At 46.3% G+C, this 19,315-nt stretch overlaps 1 long non-coding RNA gene across 1 annotated transcript in view; it reads right to left on the reverse strand.

Moving 5' to 3' along the window:
• Window positions 1–985: 985 nt before the first annotated feature.
• LOC139109660 (uncharacterized) overlaps window positions 986–19,315 on the reverse strand; it is a 149,097-nt gene continuing 130,767 nt past the window's right edge. The window contains exon 10 of the long non-coding RNA XR_011546868.1: window positions 986–2,864. This is a non-coding gene — a long non-coding RNA (uncharacterized lncRNA). The remainder of the gene's footprint in view (window positions 2,865–19,315) is intronic.

The raw sequence follows: 19,315 nt of genomic DNA on the forward strand, positions 1-19,315 counted from the left end.
AGCGAAAGAGAGAGAAGGGGAAAGGGGGGAAAAAAAGGAAAAAGAGAGAGTGCAGAAAATGACGATGCACTATTGCACACGGCGCAACTTAAGTGCGTTGCTTTGCTCGGATTGACGCGATACGTCAAGGCGCTTCCGCCGCGAGATAAACCTGTCGCAGATCGAATCGAAATCTTATCTAAGCGCCTGTCGATGACCTGCACACGTCAGGGATTTGCGCACTAAAAATGTCCCGATATGCGCTTTCTCCGAGGAAGATCGATAACGGCAACCAACGGTGGCATCCTCTCTATCGGGAAGCCACGGCGGCAAAGCTGCGCTTGTGTGCACGCGGGAGTATGTGTGTGTAATTCACGCGTGCCATCACGCTGACGCCCAAGATCCGATTCCGTGAGTAATTTCATCGCTTCGTTTCTGGTATCGATCGTTATCACTCTCTTTCTCCTTGTTCCCGTCTCGCGATGGGAACACGTGCCGCGAATAAACGGTAATAATGACGATTTTTTTCTTTTTTTTTTTTTTTTTTGCCGGACATCCTCCAGTCGCGAAACTTTGGAAATTTATTGTCGCAATAATAAAGGTAATAATGATCTCTCTCCCGTTACGATAACGATCGACAAGGGGAAAAAAAGAAAGGCAGAGAAGTCTCATTTTCGGTGTCCTCATTACGTTGCGTTCTCATCGTAAATCATGACGTCATAATAAATAAAACGCGATTCATAAGATTTATTTTTAAAACCCGGTATAAAAATATCAAAATCGAATAAGTTATAAATTAAAAATTAATTTATTATATCTATAAAATGATGAGAGGAAATGAATAAGCCTGTAGATAAGTAAATATAAAAAAGGAAATACTATTTTCCGACGATTTCTCTCAAATTCATTAAAATTATATTAAATTCTCGTTCCTCGTACAGAAAAAAATACAATACGTGGATATTTGCGGATTATCAATCTTGTTAAATAATTTTTTATAATTAATAGTACTATATTTTAATTTAATTTTTTTTTTAAATAAAATATTAATAAATTCCGAAGGAAGAAGTGATCGACACATCGCGATAACCGAGCGAAACGTATTATTACAGAACGAAAGGGTGGATTAATAAAATTTACTAAATTTAAAGGGAGTACTTAATAAAAATAGAAATTATTAAAGTATACGTCGAGGAAGTGACGAGAAAATATTTTACGGCAGTTTCTTTTCTCTGGAATTAAAGTGGGGAGCTGCAGTTTTATCAAGAGACAGAAGGATGAAAAAACATGCCTCGTACTGATAAACATAGCTGCAAATATAGTGCTTAATAGCATTTATTATGACTGAATAACTGTAGAGCGACAGCGATAAACGTGGAAAAATTCCTTGCAAGTTGAAAACTCGTGTAGCAACCGATAAGTGAAACGAAATCGTGTTTACGATAATTATACGTGCGATAACGAAGATATAACGCGAGAGAAAAATTGCAATAATCTTTAATAAATTTTAATGAAAAAGTTACGATTAATTCTAAATGTGGAAAAAAAAAAAAAAAATCATAACGGATAAGAAATACATACTGTAATAATTTCTATGATTACTATATATCATCACACTTAATTAAATAATTTTTTTTACTCCTATTTACAAAGTAGCCTTGTAGATAAAATACAATTTCGCGACTTACGTGACTTCCGCGGGGTTTATTTTATCATTTCTAAGACGTAATCTACTTTTACGTGAATTCCACGAATTTGTAGACCACGCTAGAGAAATATAAAAGCTAATACGTTGAATAAATTATTATTTAAATCCAGGACTTCCCCAATCCGATTTCAACTTCTACATGTTTTACTGGACTTACTGTTTCGATAAAAACGCGCTCGAATTTCGGAGAGAGATCTCGTTCGCGGCGTATCGGCGCAGGTCGAGGTTCTTCATAATGAGCGGTGGCCGTCGCGAATTGAATCGCTCGTACGGTGACTTATCGATAGGATTCTTCCGCGGAAGGAGTGGCCCCCGATTAATGGATTTCCCCGTCGCTTGTATCATTAGTCGCACGTATAAGTAATAAATAAATGCGCTTTGGGATCGCAATACGGGTTTTCTCGTTCCCGTACGGCCGGCGTTTATTATCCTGTCGCGAATTAGTGACGCCAACCCGGGGCGATCGGCCTCGATTACGCCCTATCAAGGATATACGAACTGTCGCGATCGATCGATCCTTCGTGACGCGCGCGGTTCGCGCTAAAAGAGAGACGAGCTAAATCACCGATGAGCCATGGTCGGTCGTTAACGCTAATGACACGTTTTTCCCTCGCTTGTTTATCGGACGAGCGATACATACATCACGGGATCAAGCCTAAGTCGAGTCATTCCGCCGCGATTGAGTGATTCTGCCGTGTGCCCCCGAACTATCACCTCGAACTTATTTGTTACAAATTGCGTTCGTGTCGAAACGAGCCCTATTTGTCACAATTAAAAAAAATTTTTATTACATTATGACGTTTAACGCAATCTTATCTGGTATCGTCAATAAGCTGCTTTATCTTTAAATTCGATTATTCTCTGTAACAGCTCATGTAATGACTGCTGGTTTATTTTTTTACTAATCGAGATAAGATCCGCTTTATCGGCTCGACCAAGCGAACAGGTTTTATTCCCGACAAATGTCGCGTGGTCTCGTTTAATAGTCTTCCTAAAAGTATTCGGTTACTATTTGAAGCGATTAGCATTTTTACAAGTTGATAGGAAATTTAATTATTACTAGAAGAAACCATGCTACTTTTTAAAAGACCTCAATTACAAGCATTAAAAAAGAAAAAAATTATGCGACTTACCAATCTGCATGAATCTTAGCGGAGTTGTACAGTTCTGCCGATGACTGTAACATAAAATGGAAAACATTAATGTAGACTTGCCAGTATATTAGTTAATAAAATTAATTAAAAAAACATCAATTTTTTATATATAGGATAAATTTATCGATTATTCGACGCAAAGGGTTCTATTTTTTTTTCTTTTTGTATCTTTTATTTGCCATTAATTATAACGTCGGGAGACACCCTGTAGACCTTTGTCCGAGTTTTTAGTCGCCCTGGCTCACGGCAAAACCGCCTTGCCGCCGTTTTTTTTTCGCGGCGTCGCCATCGTGATTTGTCACGTGGTGGGTGGCGAACGATTACGTTGCATTTGCGATTTCACGCGGACGCTTCCCCCGTGCGACCGCCGCCGAAACTTTTCGCTTGCGAATTCCGTTGACGCTCTCGCCTATCACTGTCGACAGCATCTTAATTTCAACACGGTTCTTTTACAAAACGTGCTTCTACAACGCTGTCGGCAAATGGAAATAATAGTATTTCGAGAACTATTAAATTACAAGCCAAATAGCAATTTTCGAATTTCAGTTTAAAATATTTTGCAGATATTTATGTAAGATTTGCTGGAATTCGTCGGAAATATCATTACATTGCAAACCGATTTTGCTGCAAAATTCTAATTTTGATGCACATAACATTGCCAATGTTAAACATTCGGCCAAATTTTACACGTAAAATTTAATTTTAAAGTTTATTACATTTTTAAGATTAAAAAATTATAGTAAATGTGATCAAAACGAAGAGACAGCACTTGGTTTTAATACGACTCATTAGCGAAATGCAATTTATTAAAGAAAATTTTGTTATACCCTCGTTATTTAAAACCAGGATACCAGACTATATGTTTCCTTTTTCTAAATAGAAAAATAATATCGAATTAATTACAGCAAATCAATCGCGAAGCCGCGCGCTTAAAAAGAAAAACGTTCCAGTGACTTTAGCCGAGTAACATGTGCCGAGATAATTTCACGAATGATTATAAAGCGGGCGAAGAGTATAATCCATTAGCGAAGATTTACATCTCGTCGAAATGCGCGTCGCGCCGGTGAATCGCAAACAGCGATTCTGTTTGCTCGTAGTATGCGCGAACGAGAACGACGACGGGGGCGAGGTACGTCCAGCGTACGTGCGTATATGTATATCGAATTCGACCGGAACGATAATCCGCGTTAAATTAATTCGACACCTCGGAAACCGGCGATTGCGGAACAAATGAAGTCCACGTAAAACCGATTATCCGTCTGGAATTTCTCCGCCGCAAAGTACGCGAGACGAGTTCCCGGCGAAATTACACCGCAGGTGATTGTCTCCGTTTCGATCTGCCGGCTACCCCGACAGTTTGCCAGAGGGGTCGACTGCGAATACGGGGGCGGGGGAGGAGGAAGATGGTTTGGCGTAACACGGCACCGAATAATTCGCCAAGGGACCGACGCCGGATCACCCGGTTGGGCCTCGCTAAACAAAGCGATCGAGATAGAGAGCACGAATGGAGCGCGAGCGAGGAGACGGCTGCGTGCCTCGTCGCATCGAGAAGAAATATATGGTACGGCGGTGCAAATCGCGCGCGCACGCCAAGGCCTTTAAACCTGAGTATCGGTCCTGTAGATTTATTTAAATATACCCGTGGAAGTCAACTTGTCAATGGCTTGATCGGAAAGTGCACCGCGTGGCTTCCAAGACGGACAGTTTTAGTTGACTTTGCCAATCTTCAACAGTACTCGAGATACGCGCGCCTCGATAAATAAACGGGAGCCCGTGCGCCGCGACGTGGCGGAAAAACACGCTGGCAGGAAATCCCGGAAGTCAGACGCGGGCGCGGCCACGTCTTATCTAATTCAGGTGCGCTGCGCGCGTACGACGGTAACGACGAACGCAACGTTCGCGCGCGGGTAATGTTTATCGAAGCGATCCGCCGCGATTGCGCCGGATGTGCTGAGCCGTTCTCTGTTTCTCTTTCTTTACGGAGGATTATCTTTGAGACTCGACGCCGGGATTTGCTGGTCATCTCGCGCGCGTTAAGATGATAATCGTCCTTCCGGAGCTGACCGATTAAACGCTTTTCCATTTTCCGCCGTTACTCACCGGCGTCATCCTTTTCGCAGATGAGACTCTTTACCACCGAGAGATCGCCGGTAATCCAACGGCGAGAGGGAGAGAGGGAAAACGGGACTAATAATCGTTGCCGTGCAAACGAGTCACATTCGATAATCTTTGCCTCTTGCGTTCTTAAGCGAGGGAAAGAGAAAATAAGAAAAAGAGGTAATCCCCGCGAAATTCTTCGCACGTAGCAGAGAGATACCTACGCTACCGATTATGCAGAATGCAAAAAGAAGAGGAGGAGCACCTCGAACGTGGCACCTGCCAACAACTGGATAAACCAAACTGATCTGCATTCCAAGATCCTGGCCGCGTGCGTACATTCGTGCGCGCCGCGTCGAAGACAATCTCTCTTAACGCAAAACACACCGCGAGGATTCCAGCCTCTCTTCTTCCTCTCGATCATCCTTTTATCGTCCTTAATGCCGCGATAATTTTTACGTTTTAATCAGGCCGCGATAAACAAGATCGTTCGGCAAAGAGGCCGGAGTTTGCTACCACAAATTACAAAATGTACGGAAATTCGTTTAATCGGTTAATCAATAAAGATACGGCCACCCCGCTGGGAACGACAAACGAACGTATCGACGCGAAAAATTCACGCATCGCTCGGCTAAACGTCTCCCTGATAGAACTTACAAGCGTTCTATTATTAGAATTATTATTTTCGTACTCGCGACTGATGGTCGTAATTGCGCAAAGTGAAGCTGTACAAGAGAAGCCGTCTGTACCAACGTCCCCGGGATCCTTCGGCCGCGAGTGTCGCATAGCGCGCGAACTAATCTCGATCGTTTGTCGTCGACGACAGCCGCGATCTCTCGCGCCGGCCAATCTTGACGTTGCGAGCGGGGGATGCGAGATGAGGTCGGGATTATGGAACGCGTGCCCGCGATGCTAGCCCGAGAGAAGCGTGTCCGTGTGCGCGACCAGTCGGCCATTCACGAAGAGGGGAAATAATCGGTCCCTCTAACGAGGCGATTCCCGAGATCGTCCGGCGAACAGATCTGCATTCCCGGACTGACGGGAGGAGGTGGAGGCGCAGGAGGGCGGGGAGGAGAGGCGGCGGCGGCGAAGGGCGAGAAGGGCACGGCGCGGGATTAAGCGGTCGCAGTGCGGCCGTGGCTCGATTATGACCTTCCTGCACGTGGCACGTGCGTGACTGCCGATGCCCCGCGCGCTCCGGCTCCCTCAGGAATGACGCCGCGGCGCTTAGCCGAGGATGATAATTGCTGACACCTGCGTATAAGGGAATGATAGATCATTACCCATACACATGTGTCGGGCAACGCGCCGCCATACGTCCGGCTCTCTGACGTGGCCGTTTCCCTACTTACCTAACCGGCCGTTTCGGGGCTCGCTGATTTCGGCCTCGCCGAATTCGTGCCCGGGTGATATACGTGATATTCGAGAGATTCGGATGCAAAAGCCCTCGAAAGGCTACCGGTATAAGTCTTTCGCGATCTGACAGGAGTAAAAATAAATTGCGTTGTTTATAAAAAAATTAATTTGTTAATTAAGTCTCGAGAAATGTTTTAATAACTGTTGAGTTTCAGGAAAAAATGTACTGATAAACCTACGTTTTTTCTTTTTATTAAATTAATTTGGTACACGTTAATGTTTTTTTCATTATTAAATGTTACGCTCCCTTTTTTTCTTTTTTTTTTCTTTTTTTTTTACGTCTTGTCAAGAGTCGTCCGAAGAAACGTGATGATTGTCGGACAAAATATACTTCAGGCATTTCTCGATTTTTACGAGTAACGGGGTGACAATAATTCGGGGTCTTTTTGATAGCATCACGCGCGCGTGCATGCACTCCTCGTTATGTTTATATCGTGCCCACGGGGCGCATACACACGCACGACTGCAACCGTCGACGCCCCCGAAGGGATGCCGTGCGGTGCATTTAGGCTTAGGGTGATAATTGGCCGTGGTGTTAGCCCGTGACGCGTGCATGCGCCGCTCATCGACATTATTTAAGCATGCATGGGACACGAGACGGCCAAGTCCCGCGTGTTTCTACAACTCCCTGGCTCTTACTCACCAGTCCTGCGTCGTATCAAATTTTTTAATATAATTTCTTTAAAAAAAATTTTTTAATGCCGGTGAGTAATTTATTCTTTTCAATAGTATCACCACCGCGGGTGATTTTTCAATTTATTGAATATCTATATTGTAATAAAACTGCCATTCGTTCGATTTATTTTTCGCCGTCGCGTTTTAGCATGCAGTCGCGCAAAATGTCGAGGCGGGTCGAAGAGCACGAACGAGGGGATAGGGAACTCGGAGAACAAGCCGTCGGCGTCGGCGGCGGCGATCTAAAGGCGGGGAGGGCCCGGGTGAAGCGGGATGACGAAGAGGGCCGATAACAATGTGGCACATTCTCGCAATAAGATCCTCGCTCTCGTTCCTTCCTACGCCAAACGAGAGCTCCCGCTGCACTTCTCGTTCTCTTCTTGCCTCCTAACACGGCGGCGGCGTCCGTCTGTCCGGTGATGATTGGTGGCGCTCGATCCGCTAAATCGCCGCGCGACCAGGCGTACATTTATTTCGCGTGCTCCGAAGGGCGCGCGGCGGGTGGCTGCGGGAGAGAGACGGCGCGGTGAAGGGTGCAGGGCGAAAGGGGAAGAGGGGAGGAAAAGGCAGGACCGAGGGCCCCGCAACAATGCGGCATATGGCGCGTGCTCGTCCCGAGCAACACGCGATGCAGTTCAGCTGCCGGCTGCATCATCAGTCGGTTCTCGCACGAAGCCGCGTGCATCGCGCGCGCGAGCTACCGGGTCGTCTCTCTTTCTTTCTCTTTCTCGCCCGTTCCGTTCCCCTGCGCCCCGTACCGCCGCTCCTCCACGTTCGAAAATGTGCCCCCGCGCTCACCCGCCCTACTCTCCTTGCACCTTCGCGCCGTTCTCTCCCGTCATTCGAGTTACAGGATGCGGATTTTCGGGAATGAAACTTCTGAGGCGCGAAGAAATAATCAAATCTCAATTTTGCTTTTCTTACTTTAATTTCCACTTGACGGAATTTTAATTAAAATGAAATATTATCGATTTGTCTAAAAAAAAAAAAAAAAAAAAAATAAAGACGGCGAGAAATGTTTTAATAAAAATATTTCTCGTAACTTTATTTTACTCATTTCTCTGACGCTCTCTTCGTTTCTCGTTTTTTTTTTTTTCCTGGCTTCACATCATCCCTCGTCGTTCGCATGTCGCGGGATACAAACTTCTCAGCATCTCCTGATATGTCGAGGCCCTCGAGGCGAGAAATTCGAAGGATTTCAGGCCCGAGTATTGCGTGTGCGCCCACCCTCCCTCTCTTCTTCCTCCCCCGCCTTGCGCTCCGAAGATATTAAGAGGTCTCTCTCTCTACCTACGCCTTCGTTACGTATGTTAGCCAAGCCGCCGCCATCGTCGTCGCAAGCCCACCCATGCTTCACGACGAAACGAAAAACCACGCTAGAAAACCACGAACGGGGGAAGGATGCCATATTACCGGATTAGGGAACCCCCCTTGCATTAGGATTGCCAATTGGTCCGATATTAGGAGGCGTCTATTATTATCCTTTCGAATATTTTTCTTTCGGTACTTCGGTATCGTTTGCTCTCAAAACTGCAGCGCCGAAAATGATATCTAACTCCGAGTGTGTCTCTAATGAGAAAAACGCGGAGTCGATTACAGATTAAAAAAAAAAAAAAAAAAAAAGTAATTACGCGCAAATCAGTCGTATTGAATGTGAAACATTTAACGATGCAGGAACCGTAATGCACGCGCGAGTAAATGTTCTTTGTTTTCGATATTAGAGTTAAAAGCAACGGACAACGATAATTCTGGGTCGTTGAACTTAGTTAATTTTTTTTTTCCTTTTTTTACCTTTTTTCGTGCTCTCGGATTAATTACTCCCCGGTAACATTCGCGGCGGCAAGTAATTCAGCGATGCGGCAGAGCACGGAGTCTCGCGATGGAGACATCGGGGAACCAGGTTTAGGTGGAAAGAGGATAGAACGCGAAAAGAGGTCATGCAAGCGACAGAGAAGAGGAAGGCAAAGGGAAGGAAGGAGAAACGGAGAATGAGCGAGCGAGACATGGAAGAAGGGAAAGAGAAAGAGAGAACCGAACGATGGTGTTGGCCCCTGCATCGAGAACGCGGTGGCTGGTCGCACCTGTCGCGATCACGGTGGTCTGATGCGACTGACAATGAGAAAGAGACGCCCCCACGGCTGGACCGGCATGGCGAACGCGTTCCGAACTCGTTCGTTCGTTCCTGAAACGCGGTGTATCCCGAAACATCGTCAGACGAGTGCGGTGAGTCCTTCCGCCGCGGCGTGCATCACGCGCGATTTTGCCATCGCCGTTGGAATAAGAGAACTGTGCGCGTCCATAATCCCGGAGATTAATCTCGTAAAACCATCAAGTGCACCCTCCCGCCATCCTCCTCCAGTCAAATTGAATTCGATCGGATCCTCGCAACGCTCCCACGCGTAGCTCCTTCGGTGTTTATTTGATACTTAACGCGCTTTCGCGGCTCGGCAATAAAAAAGAATTCTGCTCATTAAAACCGTGTGCTAAAACCATATTGCGACGGACGATGATCTCTAATAAACGTTTCTCGTAAATCGACGTGCGGGCGTCTCGCTTATTCCAAGACATTTTGTAAAAAAAAAAAAAGTGCGGTTTGAAATTATTTTCATTACAACATATCAGCGTATAAGAGACTTTATTAATACAGTTTTTAAAACGATAAATTTTAAAATTTATTACCATTTGTTTTATCAGTTCTATAATAAACCACTTTTATGAAAATTAAAGATTAATAAGTAATTTATTTTATAAATTTACCCACCCGAGAATAACTAAAATTAAACTTTATACGGATAAGAATGGTTCTCATTTTTTTTTTTTTTTCTTTATTTAACCTCCCGGAGTTAATATTTTGCCGCAACGAAAATCAATTTTAATTTATACATTATTATTAAAATAATTTAAATTCGAAGACCTATTAAACCAATTTCTTGGCGATAAAAATATCGTTCACAAGTTTTTTTTTTAAGACTCCTGTCGTAAGCTTTTATTGCTACAGCACACGTTACGTACATAGTTCGGCATTTATTTATTCCTTTTTTTATTAATCAATCTTGCTTCTTTCCTCTAATCGCGTTATTATTACCCCGAAATGTGCACGGACGCGTTACTCGCGGGATTATTATTTTTCATAGGCGGTACGAGTGGCGGCCCAATAAACCCACCTGCTCGACCGAGCCCGCGTTATTACGAGCCATCGTTAGTGCCGCTCGTTGTCTTGGGAATCAACCGGGTAGCGACGAGAGAGCCGGGCAATCGAGAGGGAACTGACGGTTCCGTAGCGGCGCCGCACGCCGCGAAGATGCGCCGCAGATTTCCCGAAATTAAATTGCGACCCGACTAGATTGCACGCACGCAGAATGTCTTCCTCGTGAAACTGCGGCGCGCCGTGCCGAGGCTGGTGGCGGTGGCGGCCAACCAAATCCGAACGGTCGCGTTTATGTCTCAATTAAGCCGGATGCCCGCGGTATTAATCTGCGGAGGGGGAGCGGAGCGGGGAGAGAGCGCGGCAAGGGGGATCGATCGATCGCGCTGATTGAAACGGCTGCCTCCGATCTTAATGCCGGGTTACCATTGTTGGCGGCAAACACACGCGTTTGTGTAATGTAATATAGCTAATCTGCCGGCGCGGGTACGTACGATATATGGTAACGCTCCACGGCGTGGCGCCGATGAGACATTACGATAGCGGAATAATACCGACGATCTGTGTGTTCCGCACCGTGTATTGCGATATTCTTATCTCCGCCTGACAGAGTCGTAAATTTTGGAAGAAGCTACCTATTGATTATCGGGGAAAAGTTCCGGGCGTGATTTACGCCGGGGCAAACTAATTCTGGTTTAATTTAATTAATTTTCTGTTTAAATCGATGTACGTCGTTGTAATTAAATTTCGCAAATATAAGCAGATCACCCATGTAATTAATGAACGATGCGAAAATGTGTTTGACTTATCGGACACTCGCGCGAGGTCCCCGCTTCGGTTTTCGGTTGCCGCTGTCAGCCGCAACGTCGGTCTTTATCGGGCACGCGGGAAGGGTCTTTCTCAGGCCCTCGATCGAATTGATCGAGTCGATCGATCGACGACAAAAGGTGTCCAATATATTGTGCGCGATTGCATAGCGGTGCACGTGGTGGACGCAGCGGCGTGCAACGGAAATCGAGAGAAAGAGAGGAAGAGGAAAAGTCCGGGCGGAACGACGGGGTGGAGTAAGGAGGGAGAGAAGAGGGAAGAGAAGAGGCTGTCGCGTTGCGGCGAGTTGCAACAAGTTGCACAAAAGGAAGCGATCGCACGTCATACTTAACGAGGGCCTGCTGCGCCTCCTCCGTCCCCATCTACCTCTCTCCGGACCTCTCCTTTCTCATCTCTCTCTCTCTCTCTCTCTTCCTCACACGAGGATCGCCCTCTTCCTTTCTTTCCTTCCGCATTCGGCATGCCTCCGCTTTATTCTTTCCCCCGCCCGGGCGCTCGTAGGCTCGAATCTCTGTTTATCTTTATCTCTTTTGGTTTGGTTTGTCGGCTCGCGGCTCGGCACCGTGATTACAGAGTATCCGCCACTCACCTCGGGAACTCTGGTGGTCCTCTCTCCGCCGCTCGGTCATCTCCTACTACCTCTTTCCCCTTGAAACGCGCCGGGACCCACGCGGGATGACGACGGACGGTGTGCGGCCAGGAGCAAGTGGGACCAACCTACCGTCGCCTCCCGCAGCTCCTCGTCCTTCGTTCGCTTCCCTCGCCCTCCTACTCCCCTCGCCGTACCGTGTTCCTCGGCACCGTTCTTCCTCGTTACTTTATCCCCTTTCGCCTTCTTACGTCCAACTTCTCTTTCATCTTCTCTCTTCGCCGTCTCGTTCCCGCTCTATTTCATCATCGGGTGCGCGTCCTCTCTCTCTCTCTCTCTCTCTCTCTCTTTTCTTCCTTTTCTATCTCTTCTCGTCTCATTTTACTCATTCTGTCTGTCCTCTACCGTCACCGAAGCCTCCCCTTCCCTCCTTCTTCCGTCCTTTCTATTCTTTCGCTATTGCCCTCGCTCCCTCTTTTGTGCCCACCTCGCTCGCTCTCTTTCACTCTCGCGTACCGTCTTTCTCTCTCCTTCGCCTTTATTTCCTTGCCCTTCTTTTCTCGTGCACTAACTACCTGTGTGTCTTATTAGCGATACAGTCGACGCGAAAAGGCAGCTGGGTTCGAGTAGGTGATGTGTTAATCAGACGAGAACCGACGTGACGCGTTGACCAAAACATTGGCGATATGTCGTAGAACAAACGCACGCAACATACTGCGTCAATTATTGAAATTATTCACGAAGAAGTAGGCGCGTGTCACATGTTGCTTCAAGAATTCTAACAGAATTAAAAAGAAAAAAAAAGAAAAGAAAAAAGTAACAATTTGCGTGACTCTCTCGGACGTTCTTGGAAATGGTTTCGGCTCATTTGACGACAACTGCGGACTTATTCGATTTTAGTCTCGAATTTAAAATATACCGTTATCGACACAATACAATCGTTCATGCGAAACGCTCGCGGAATGAAAACTGGAAGTGGACGATAGCGCGGAATAAAAGTAAATCGAATAGCATGACGGCGGTATTGAAGAATCGAACATAATTTAGTAAAGGAATCAAAAACTCCGTTTTGATATAGCCGTATTTAATTAAACATTTTTGTATAACAAGCACATTTATAAATTGTGCTATGTGAAGGCGAGTATACGCTCGACGAACGAACACCGAGCGGAAACAGCGAACGTGAACGTTCGCAAACGCCACAATGACTGCAAAAATAACACATTAATAAAACACATCATCGTCGAACATCGCGGTGGCTGTGTTCGTTCGCTAAGTGTATATACACCTTTGGATATTTCAGTAACTTTCTAACATCGTGCTTTTTTTTTTTTTTTTGGTTATTCTACTTCTCTCGGACCAAGCACAGTGAGAATAATTTCGTTTCCTGAATTTCTAGTCGCTCGCAGAAAAACGAGCCTCCTCTGCGGTACAATGATTGTTGCTTGCGCTACTTTCGAGCGAACGAAATGATGATACAAAGAGAGCGACGACGGGATAAGCGGTCCGAAACGCCACTCGGCGATGCACGCCCGGCCGCGAGGAGAACAAGTTCGAACTGAGGCAAGTTCGCGAAAGGGAACATCGCGGGATATAAAAGCGCGAAAGAGCGTGGAGCGCCGTGTCGGATAATATTTCGTCGAGCGTAACGCGCCCCGGGGGTGAAATACGAGGTCGGCGACGAGGAGGAAGAGGCTGAAGCTAAGCAGGATCGCCGCGTAACGAGCGGTGCGCGGCACCGGGTCTTTCACCTGTGCTGCGAAAAGGGGGTGGTATTCCGGCTACCACCCTTCCTCCTCCTCCCCTTCATCCCTTGGATCCTATTAGGAGTGCACGCGGCGATGCACTCGTGGTCTCTAACGACCCGTGAGAGAAAACTGCAACGGCGCGCAATAGCTGCGGCCGGCTGCCCCGCGGTGGCGGTGGCTCTAATCTAAAGTGAATTTCGGCACGACGTGGGCAATTTATCCCCACGATTTTTAGCCCTTCCTCTGAATCCTCCGACGACCGCGGCGCAGAATATTATTACGATTAATGCGCGCTCGTAAACATTCGCGATCTCGCGATGGCGCGGCCGAGATATATCGATGAAGGTCCAGCGCGTTCGCGGAGCTAAAAAAGAAAAGAAAAAAAAAAAAAAAAGAAAACGAAAAAACAAAGTTAGGATCGCCGCGTTGTAATTAGAATTAATCACTCTAGCTATTTGCGGGATTAGCAATTATTCTTTTTTGAATAATTTTTTATTCGGTTTTAATAAGACTCAGCTTTCCGTAACTCTCTTTTTTTTTTCCTCTCCCGCTTCATAACGCGATTACAGCTGCGAGTAAGATAACCAAGGGATTAGTAGAATAACGTTAACTTTTTAAGTGAAATAATTTCCCAAGATAAATGAGATATCGCCCTTTGTGAGCTAACTGCGGAATGGGATAAGTAAATAAAGATTATAATTTCGTATTGCAAACTAAAAGCGGCAAATCGCAAAGCTACGTTCCGCTCATTCATTTAAATTGTTAAGTAGGGCCTTAAAAGTGCATCCTCGAAGGTGGGCTGGCTCTCTCGATTGCGATCAACGTTCAAACTACGAGGAAACGCGCGGTGATAAGCTCATAAGGAGTCAGTCTACGAGACTATCCTTGTTGAGCGTTTAAGATCCGCATACGGCCCCCGTCGTAACTCTCGCGGTCGCTTCCGCCCGATAAACCCGCGCAGGTGCGACGATTCGCGGGTCTGCACATAGAATAGCCGGGCTTTATCGGTGGCAGAAACGATCCGCGTGCTTGTGTGCGAGCGCGCGTTGATATGCCACGTTTGCGATCACACGGATGGTAAAGCACTTGAAATATAGAAGAGCGCGCTATCCGCACCGTAAATCTTTCACTTCGCAAAAGTGGGTAATCATATGTCGCATGGGATTGCAGGCGAAAATAATAATAAAAAAAAGGAAAAAAAAGCGATAAAAATTTTACGGCAATTTATGTAAGAAATCACGGACGATCGAAGAGAACGAGCGTACGTTGGCTCAAATTTTTATAATCCACGTTCGTAATTTTTATGTACTTTTGTGGTGCGATCAGAGAGCCGCTTATTTTAACGCACGTCTTATTTTCTCCGTAAAAAAGAGGGGGAAAAAAAAGAAAAGAAATATTGCCGTTTCGTTACTTGTCAGCTGCTGATTAACTTCAATTATCTCGCTTTGCGCGAGACTAGGGCAAATCGTGCTCGCCCCTTCGACCCCTTTCCAGCGCCATTGTACGTTACATTAACGCCGCGGAATAATTTAGCGGTGAGCTACAGGTCCTGAAACAGGCCATAAAGCCGTCGTGTAGTTGTTAGCGTTCTCAGCGAAACTCCTTACGTGTTGTAAAATAGTAATGCGAGATCGCAGCGGTAGCTTTCGTCGGAAAGAATGGGATATAGAGCGCTCGCTAATGACGCGACAAGCGCTTATCAAGTAATTTACGCATTGCTAACTAAATATCGGGCAATTAGCACGGTCCCGCGGCTGAGATTAAAAAAAAAATGGTCGTTAATTGTTGATAAAAAAAAAAGGACTTTAAGTCTACGCCGGAAAGATCTCGTTTGTCTTACGCGTATGAATTTCAAATAAATGTTAAAGTATGTTAAATATTTTGAAGTTAAAATTTATATTTTCCGCATATTACAATACGATACATTAAAGTTTAGATTTTTAATTATGACTTTTTCTTGGGATGGAAATGTAATGAAATTTAATCAGATTATTTTAATCCCTACAATATTAATAAATTATCGAATATTTTGCAGTCGGCAAAGGGGTAAAAAGTTCTGAAGCGAAAGGAACGCTGTTTCTCTATTCGAAATACGTCGACCCTTAGAGAACTGGAAGATACCGGCGCTTTGACATTCGCTTCGGAATGACGATTCCTGTAACAAATTTGCGAGGCACGATGAATTATCGCGTGCGATCCTTCGTCGATACTGTCGTCGCGTTGTCGTTGCCGAAAAGGAGAAGAGAATAAAGTACAAGGAGGGCTGGATTCGTGCATAAATTTCGCGCGACGTGGAATACTTTTATCCCTCTGAAGTGTCCGTACGATCCGCACACATGAGAGAAGGGGTGTCGAAACGAATCGAATCGAATAAACATGAAGAGCAATGGGAGAGAAAGAGAGAGACGGGGAAAAAAAAAAAAAAGAAAAAATATCAGCCTACCGACGGAGAAGACGCGTGTAAATTCCTGTATGATCTCTCTCTTCCTCCACCTCGCGTTTCCATCTTCCTCCCCTCTTTGGTCCCGCGCGCGGTACCCCGATTTAAATATCAAAGGTGGCTTAAATCTGACCTATACCACGCTGAATCATGTTGCCTCTATAGGTTTATAGGGGATTTACTGGCGCGCTATTCCGAGGGAGGGATTCTCGTACAGCACCGTGTTGACCGAGGCGCTAACATCGTCCAGGACAAAGGCTCGCACCGGGGTCTCGCCGGAGGAGAGCGAGGGAGCAGAAGGAAAGAGGAGGAGGTGGAGAAGCGGGAGATATATTCGTCCTTGGGCCATCCTGTGAGAAAGTTCCTGATCCCCGTGTGTGTCTGCAAACCGAATTTACATATGGCACCGGGATGCATTCAGCAATTAATCCTGTGTATCGGGCCGCATTGGTTCTATACAGGGCGCGCCGAACGCACACCATTGAACTCTCGATGTCGTGATTTGACGCTTCGACGATAAGACATTTAATAAAGCCGATCAGGAATATTCGATCCGCGAGTTTATTTCTCATGGATAACTTGTAAAATTATTCGCGTCGCAGGATTTGTACGCCGTGCGTGATTCGAAGTTAAATTGGCATTAAACTCTGAGCGATCTTTCACAACTCGATTCGCGAACGATAAATCCTACCGCGATAATTGTTTGATAAACGGTGGGTGCCTTTTCGACCCGCGAGAACGTCTGTGCGCGATTTTCCAGTAGTTCCGTATAATCGAGATATCTCCTCGTATAATCAAGGCACTCGCTCTCAGGTGCGCGTGTAATCATTCGTCCGTTTCCACTCGCGGGTACCACTCGACTCGGTCGAGAAATCACCGTCTCCTACAAATGCAAACAGATCTGTTTGACGGATGCTGTTGACGGATCTTAGACAGCCGCTCGTGATGCGCGCCGTGTTGAGACAGGAGTTTATACTGGAATCACATTGACAGTCAATTAGGCGACCAATTAAATTTCCGAATTAACCCGCATTCCGAGATTGCAACCGATGCACGTGCCGCGGCCTTATTGTCTCCACGTTCCCGCCGCCAGCGGCTTCATCCTTTCGACCTGGGTGCAGCCAATAAAACCAAATGCAAATTGATAATAACACGACTATAAATTTCGACTCGCGGTGCCAGGCTTGATATCTTTTATTTATTACCCCGTATCGGGGCCTCTTTAACAAAGTGTGATCCTTCTTCTCGTTCTACTTTCGGCGCTAAAGCGGAATTCCTATGCTAATCGTTAAATTATCCCGTCGTTCAAATTTAGTTAATCTCGAAAAGACGCTTCTCTGAACCGCCCGGGCGTCACTCCGCGCCACTCGGATGGAAAAGAATTTCGGGCTCGTTTAGCGCCCGATTCGTAGCGCGCCCGGCGTATTTTCTGCCGATGCTGTACCTTATTTGCCGATAATCACGGATCTGGATAGGCCTCCCCCTCCCGGGGAGACAGGGTGATGGCTATTTTAGTGGGTGGAAAATTATACGGCGGCTTCTACAGGCTCTAAAATGGGCAGCTCTTCGGTTACGAACTATAATAATCATTTCGTCGGATGGGTTAGGGAGCGGAATAAAGGGGGAAGAGGGGGGAGGGGACACGAGGGAGAAGGTGAAGGAGGCGGTCGGGACGGATACACGAGCGCATATGCCAGCCGGCTTCAAACCGTTCCGATGTGGTAGTCAACGTATTTACCGGCTCGTTAACGTCCCGTGGAGAGACGACGACATTCGTACTCCTTCCAACCTTCCCACCTTTCTAGAGACCCACGACTTCTCATATTTCCGCTTCGCCGTTCGCGCCTCTGATTCCCAATGTGATTGGAAATGAGGTCAAGTGTCTTCCCGATGCAGCACGCGCCTACTAAAACCTTTTCTCACTCGTTTAATTTAACTTCCGAATTATTATCAGACATTAACTGCACGATAGAGAGCAAAGATTCACAAATATGACATTAAGTAATTAACTAAAAAAAAAAAATTAATTTAATTAAAAACAAAATTTACATTTTAAATTAAAATTTATTCTCTCTCGAGAATTAAAAATGCATATGTTAATTAATAAAAAAAAAAAAAGGAGCTCTAATAGATATCTAGTTTTTCTCCGACAGTAATGAGAGGACTCCTGCAAAAATTTCCGCGATATCTTTTAACTCCGAGGGGCTTTTTCACTTTCGCGCGACAATGGGGACGATTCGTCGTTTAATAGCCGTCAATCCGCCATCGTCGACAACGTCGTGGCAGTAACTCGATCCGGCCCAGGCACCGGTGGAGGCAGCTTGAATAAGAGCGACGCGGAAATCGGGAAAAGAGGAGGGTAGCGGTGCATCGATAAAGAAGTCGAAAATTTACGATCGCGCTTGTCGCCGTCCGAGATTGCCCCGTCGTAATGTCACCGCCATTCTCGACGCCCGATCCCCCCGACGAATTCGTCCCGCGGGACGCACCGGCATTCTCGCGAATATCTACGATCTTTTTATCGCCGCGCTATCGGCGCCATCGTGAAATCGAAACAAACACCTTTCCGCGCGCGGATCCACCCGCGCCGGGCTGGCTTCCGCGGCTCTCGCACGAACAATCGGCATTTCCGGCTTTATCTCCTACGCTTGATTATCGCGCCAGTCCGTTTACTTTGACGTTTATCCCCTATGATCTCCTCGCTCCGTTGCTTCCTTATTACCTGAGGTCTTCGGCGTCTTTATGGCCCTCCATCTGGTTGTCCTTTTTATTTCTCTCTCCCCTCGAATAAAATAAAATTTCGCAATTTATACAAGATTTGTCGCGCATCGAGCGGAAAAATCTTGTTTCTTTTTTTTTTTTTTCTTTATTTTACGTCCTCGTGTTTCGCGCTAGTACAGCTTTATGAATCTAAAGTAAATTATATGTCTTAAACGGTGCAATTTTGTAAACTGATAAACAAACAATACTTTGTTCTGCGTCCCTTTTCTTTTTTTTTTTTTTTTACTTTTACAAAGGTAACTTTTCTAACATGTATCTTTACCCGTTCGCCACTGATAGCGTAGAGAACGAAAGAAGATACCAGCCGAGGTTAGCGAGGGCGGGCGAGCGAGCCCAAGAAGGGGAGAAAGAGAAAGAGATTTCGGCTAGCAGCGGTGGACCAGGAGAAGCGAACAAGAGAAGCGACCGGCGGCAAGAGGACAGGCGAGAGGTGGGCGAAAGGGACGAGGCACAACCGAAAGTGGGCAGTGTGTAATTTTGCGCCGGCTTAGGAAAACACGGCGGCCACCCGCGCGTTTCGCGAGCGACGAGGATTTAAAAATAGAAGGCCGCCGGAGAACGGCGGAGGGACGCATGCCGATCGCGCCGTCGGCCACCTTGTTCTCCATTCGGCCGTCCCTTTGTCTCTGGACGGGCGAGAAGGGGAGGGTAGGGGGGCGGGAGGACCCGAGGCTTTGCCACTTTGCATCCCGGCGCGACTCGGGGCTCTCGATCGTGCCGAAGTGCGAATTGAAGGTGCGCGGGAGGAAGAAAAA

This window comes from Cardiocondyla obscurior, linkage group LG18 (genome assembly GCF_019399895.1).
Source record: "Cardiocondyla obscurior isolate alpha-2009 linkage group LG18, Cobs3.1, whole genome shotgun sequence".
Classification (NCBI taxonomy): Eukaryota; Metazoa; Arthropoda; class Insecta; order Hymenoptera; family Formicidae; genus Cardiocondyla; species Cardiocondyla obscurior.